This window comes from Ambystoma mexicanum, chromosome 1p (assembly GCF_040938575.1).
Source record: "Ambystoma mexicanum isolate Mex_15411 chromosome 1p, UKY_AmexF1_1, whole genome shotgun sequence".
In the NCBI taxonomy this organism is placed as follows: domain Eukaryota; kingdom Metazoa; phylum Chordata; class Amphibia; order Caudata; family Ambystomatidae; genus Ambystoma; species Ambystoma mexicanum.
In genome coordinates this window covers 478,315,508-478,321,507 of record NC_090921.1, presented here as the reverse complement: position 1 = coordinate 478,321,507, position 6,000 = coordinate 478,315,508, and positions in this window count along the sequence as shown.

Below are 6,000 nucleotides of genomic sequence, written 5' to 3'. Positions count from 1 at the left end.
TCCCTCTCTCCCCAGTCATATGGCAGTTAAAGTCGCCCACTATTATTACTGCCATATTTCCAGGTATTACTGACGAGGAGGCTAATAGCTCATGAAGGGCCTCTTGCAGTAGATCTCTTACCACGGCCTGGGTAGGATTATATACATTTTCCAGCAATAATATTTGTCCTTTCCCCTTGGGTCCATACTCAACCTCAACTGCCATCAAATTGTTCTCTTGATTGCAGGTAATCCGCCACGAGGCCAAGAAGCTGACAACCCCAATAAGCAGGCCTCCAAATGGTCTCCCTTTTTCACCCCTTTTGGCAAAAGATTGATAGTTTACATAGCCATCCAATATCAAAGTGTCCATCGCCCACGTCTCTTGGAGACATATGCAACTATGTTTTGCAACAAAGTCTACTGAACCCTCCAAGGACAATAAATGTGAAAAACCTCTGCAGTTCCAAGATAATAATGTTAGATTTCAGTTTTTTGTTAGCACCTCAGGTAAAGATTCCGCCAGCCATTTTAAAACAAGTTGAATGTCTGCAACTTTCACCTTCTTGCCCTTCGGTACAATGGGACAGTCCATAGGTTTTGCGGGACCCTCTATTTCCTTGTATTCGTAACTAGGGTCAATTTCATCCAAATCTGCATCGATCTCTACATCTACTGCCCACAGCTCTTCTCGATATTTCCTAATCATCTGTGCAGTAGAGATACATTTACAGTGTAAAGCAGAGACACAGGGATTCAAGCCTTGCACTGGCTCCACAAACTGGAAATCATCGGTTCTTTCCTCTTATAGTTTTCGGTAAACAACCAGCTGGTCAGGCAGCCATCACCAGTACCATTCTTTTTCTTGGCTCTGGCCGCCCTTTTTTTGGCTTTTTTTGACCGAACACCAACCATCGCTGATTCTCTCTCTACGGAGACCAGTGCGATGGATTTCCGGTTCTTTTGCACTTTCTTCGCCATTTTGCGCTGCTTATATGAGAAGAAGACCACCTTAATCTGGTCCATAATTACAGAAGGTTCTTTGTCTTGCTTATCATTTATCTCATCAGCAATAACAATTGCTGCAGATAGATTTACATCTGCCTCCTCGTCCTCATTACTTTCAAGTACCCGGACCGTAGTCAGTGAGTTTGTATTTGCTAAAATCCGCCCTGTCATTTGTAGCAGTATCTTGAGGGCAAATTGTAATGAAGCCACTGTTGATTGAATCACTGCTATTTCATTGGCTCTGGGGAACGGTGAAGTGAGATCTTCTTCCTCGAATTAGGAGCATCCTCCATTGAGACGATTACCATATTAGGAGCGGCAGACAGTCTGCCCATAGGGACTGAATAATAATAAAATAATAATAATAATATCAAATGACCCAATGCACTCACAGGTGAGGCCAGAGGATTAATACCCTGTGTCAAACCATTGTCTCCAGACAGCCTGGGGATCTGTAGGGTCATCCCCCTCTGTATACTCTAACAGAGTTCCAACAATGAGTTGTTGTCGATGTCATCGAAGTTCATAGAATTAATTTGGTCTCCCCCAATTGCATCCGGTAATACAGGTTCCTCTATGATCGTAGAATTCGTTTCTGGAATGGGATTCGGTGGAAACAAAAACAGTAATCACCCCTTGGCCCGGGAGAATGGGCTTTTTAACCTTCTTCTTTATATTTTAATTTGGGCTTCCCATCTCCTTGCTCTGTGAAACATCTGCATCAAGTTGTTTCCTCGTTTTACGGAGGTTATATTTTTTATGTGCAGGTCTTTTCCCCAAAGGCATTCTCGATCAATAAATTGACCAGTGTGAGATAGTGGTTTGTCTGAGCCTACTTTATTTGGGAAATGTGCCCTCTAGCACAAGCCCCTGTGCACTCGTGTTTAATTCAGTGACAATAACTAAAGCACACCCTACCTTGGGCTCTGATGACTAATATAGCCCTATCTCACCGTGTTATCACTGTTATCACCAATATCAAACCACATACGACCTCCGAGCTAAAAATGAAGGGCCCTACCCGATGTAAGTTCGTCGGCAGCAATAAAAATACAATAGTGCTGTCCTCTGGACAGGACTCACACGAGTACGCCAGGGGAACTCACGGTCACCAAAGGAAACAGGCCAAAAAGGAGCCAAAAAGGAGCAGAGAAGTAGTGCAGGAATTGGTGTTCAGGGCGAGCCACTGTGTGTAACAAGCCAAGCAGGAGCCAAAAAGGAGCAGTGAAGTAGTGCAGGAATTGGCATTCAGGGCGAGCTCACCACACACTAGGGAGAAAAGACCTAACAGCCAGCGAGTCAAGCCGCACTGCAATAGATTGTCAAGACGAACTTGCAGGCAGCCGCTTCCCACTCGTTCCCAATCAATTATTACCTCTGCTGATGATTTAATTGATTTGGTTGATTTGTGCCAATAACCCTATTCATAGGGAGAGTTTTACAGGGCGACGACCATCACTCTCCAGTACTCTCTACACCGAAAGGTGCAGGGTATTTAACAGTAAATAAACAGGCTCACAAATTGCACAAGGAGGGTATAATAAAGCATATATGTTGTTAACTGCGGATCACGAGCGTGTCTAACAAAGTATATCTGGATGCATATCAAGATGCAAACCGCTCGCGACACTTCCCTAGCCGTTACCCTCAGGACGCAGGAACACTGCGTCTGGTCTCCTTTACACACCAGACTTCGATAAGTCTTGGTGGCCGTAGGACACCACAAGCTCTCCACTCACCGCAGCAATGCTCCCCTCACCACGTCCTTCAGGGCACTCACAGGGCATCAGAGTAGTAGATGATGTATGGCACCCAGCACCCAGCACCGGTCACAGCCCACTCGCTCGCACACTCGCCGTCTCCCCGTCTCAACAGGTCCAAATGATCCAAACGATCCAAACGATCCTCGAGTCCTTGCTTTCACTCTGACTAGAGAAAAGGACCTATGCACAGAAATCAGGGAGTCAAGCCGCACTGCAGAGTGTCTCAAAAGTCACGAGACCAAGCAGCCGCTTCCGACACCGTGGTGTGACTATGGGGATTGCCAGCTTGATCCCTGTCATGAAAGTGGTCAAATGTTGTGACATTATCCTTCAACCCCCAGTGCGGACTGAATTGGTGCTATTAAATTTGCCTGAAGTGAAGCTATCAGCTCTGAAGTTTGTATTATCAATGAAACTGGCATATCTCCTGGATATGAAGGTACACATCACCAGCGCTACAGAAACGTTTCTGTAAGCATAAAACAGGGCACTGCAATTGGCCAAAAATCTACTGGAGGAAACACCAAACAGGCAAAAAGAGATGCAAGTCCTACTGGAAAGCTCCACTCCAACCAATGGGGCTCCATCCTGGGATCCATGACTGATTGGCTGATGAAAACAGTCTTTTCTTTCAACCCATTGAAAACTTGACTAACTGCATCCTTTCTTCTTTTTGTAATTGGGTGAATCGTGTACCTATACTGCAACGTAGCATAAATAACATACCTCGTCTTTCTCAATGTGAGGGTAAAACACCTTGTGAGTTGCAGTTTGGCGCTCCTATATATATGTCTGACTTGCACAATCCTTGTAGTTCTCTCACTAGGCCTGACCAGCTGCTTCCCATACTTCTTGTGAGAGACTCGATCAAGGGTGAAGAATAATTTCCACAGGATCAAGACAAAGAGAAGTTATAGAATACCTTGTAATCTAGTGACTATGTCCTGGAAAAGATGAATGACAAAGAAACCCTTGGATGGCTCTTCAGCTGGGTTTCTCCTGATCCTGATCATCTTTGTATTTCATTGTGACAAGTAACGAAGAACCGTTTCAGGGCATCAAAGCTGTATCCTGATTGACAGACAAGGACTGTTTCGAACATTTTCATGTGATGAACATCTACCCCTATCTTTGATCATCAGCGTGCATCAGCGACAAGAAGTTTTTTACTGACCATCTCCTGATGCAGCTGGCTCTCACAAGAAGATATGTTTATGCTTTAATATTTAGTAACCAGTGAAGATCATGAGTGAACACATTTTAGTGACTAATTAGTATGTGATGTTCTCCATGTTCTTTTGTCTATTCACTCTTATTTCCATGACTCCTAAGATGCCTACATGGGTTGTTTTATGACTCATGGGGGCGGGGGGTGTTATGTATTTTAGTTTTAACCATGCTTGAGGCAAACTGTCTGGTCATAATTCCCAGCCATTAGTCATTAACATGGACACCTAGTGTAATGCCTTTGATATATAGAGGCAATAAGTAGGATCACCTTTAAATGCAGAAAATAATGTTGGGTTTGGATTTCCAAACACCACACCAGACCATATCTTTATCCAGGTACTTGCAGGTACATTGTGTAAACCAAGTCACTGACTGTATTCCTGACTGCGATGTGTTCAAAGTGCCTCAGCTATAGTAAATAAAACTGAAATAGCACTAATTGAAAGAACTACTCGAACTATAGCACTTCCTGCAGAGCCTGTAGTTGCTGTGCGATATGACAGCAGCTTGTATATCTAGGTGAAAGGTTTTGGCAGTCTGCACTGGCCTCCGTTTGAACAGAAACAGGATTTTTACTTCTCTGAAAAGATGCTGAAGACTGATATTGGGCCGGTGAGCAAAACATCTCTTTGGGCCGATGGTTTAAAACAGCTTTTTGCTTATGTAAGATATTATACTAATAAGGAGAGTTGACAGTTTATGCTCAGAGAAGTGTACATGGGATAACTTCAGAAGGCAGGGCAGGAGATTAGCTGTGCCAGAGATGGCAGACAAAAATAGGAGGTAGATGGAAGGCTGGAAGGACCGTCCAGAGGGAGAAGCACTGGGGACATTATCTTGTTTGAAGAAGGGAGGGGGCCAAGTCCCTTTCTTGACACCTTTCCAAGCCACTAAATTGGATTCTAGACTTTTTTGAGGCATTTGAGTCACCAAAGGTCTCTGGCTATTGGCTTTTGATCAGAACTATTATTTTTGATTGAGCTGTGTGGGGAATATTGTTTTTATTTCCACCAAAGGTAAAACAGCTCACCACCCATGAACAGATCTTATTATTAATTGGCTGATGCTGCCACCATGGTTGATCCCAATTTACATTGACTGTTTTTGAAGCATGTATTACTATTGTTCTGCTTTTTGATAAATAAAAGACCATGGTGATTTGAAAGGTGGTTTTTGATATTTGTTGGCTTTTTTCTTGGATTGTGCAGACTGCTCTAGGCATCTCCCTATCTTCTACAGATAGTCAGTATGAGAGGTTTTACCCATCATTGATATAATATTTAAAAAGGTGTTGAGGTATTGAAACTGCAGGTGCTTCTATGAAGATTGCCTAGCAAGATTTGAAGAAGTTGCCTAGAGACACCTGGTGAGGCAGGTAGTTGTTTTTTAAAGGGGCTATGATATCTCTGAGAAGGTTGATTAGTCTTGGTCTTGAATAGATGTAGAGGCAATGACAATGGTTGCTGATTATTCATTCATGACTTTTTGCATTTTAAGTTTGCTGAGTGAGTGACCATAATGGTAGCAATGTGTCTTTATAATTTATTTCTCACAATTAAAGTATTTACATTATACATGAGATTGTCAGAAGCATTCATTCAATGTTCATTACTGAGTGTTTTGTTAGAAGTATTTGAACATGAACATTATATGTGGGGCATATATTTGAAGTGTTGTGTATTGATTTATTATAAATGGTGCATATATTTAAAACACATATAAAGGGTTACTGGAAAGCATGAGCAGTGGGATATCAATACAAATAAAGTGACATTAGTAAGTCTCTCCTGTACTGATGAATGAGAGTAGTCGCTCACTGGAGGGGGTTGTTCCCTACTCTCTTTGCTGATGCACAGTGACAGGTATATGCTTATCCCTAACTCTATTCCTACCACCGCCCCTGGTGGGGGGTCTTGGACACTTCCCTGGGGGTGAGGGGAAGGTTCTAGAGGTAGGGTGATAAGAATCACATCATTATTCCTGTGTTTACAATCTTAGAATGTAACCCATTTGCAGAATC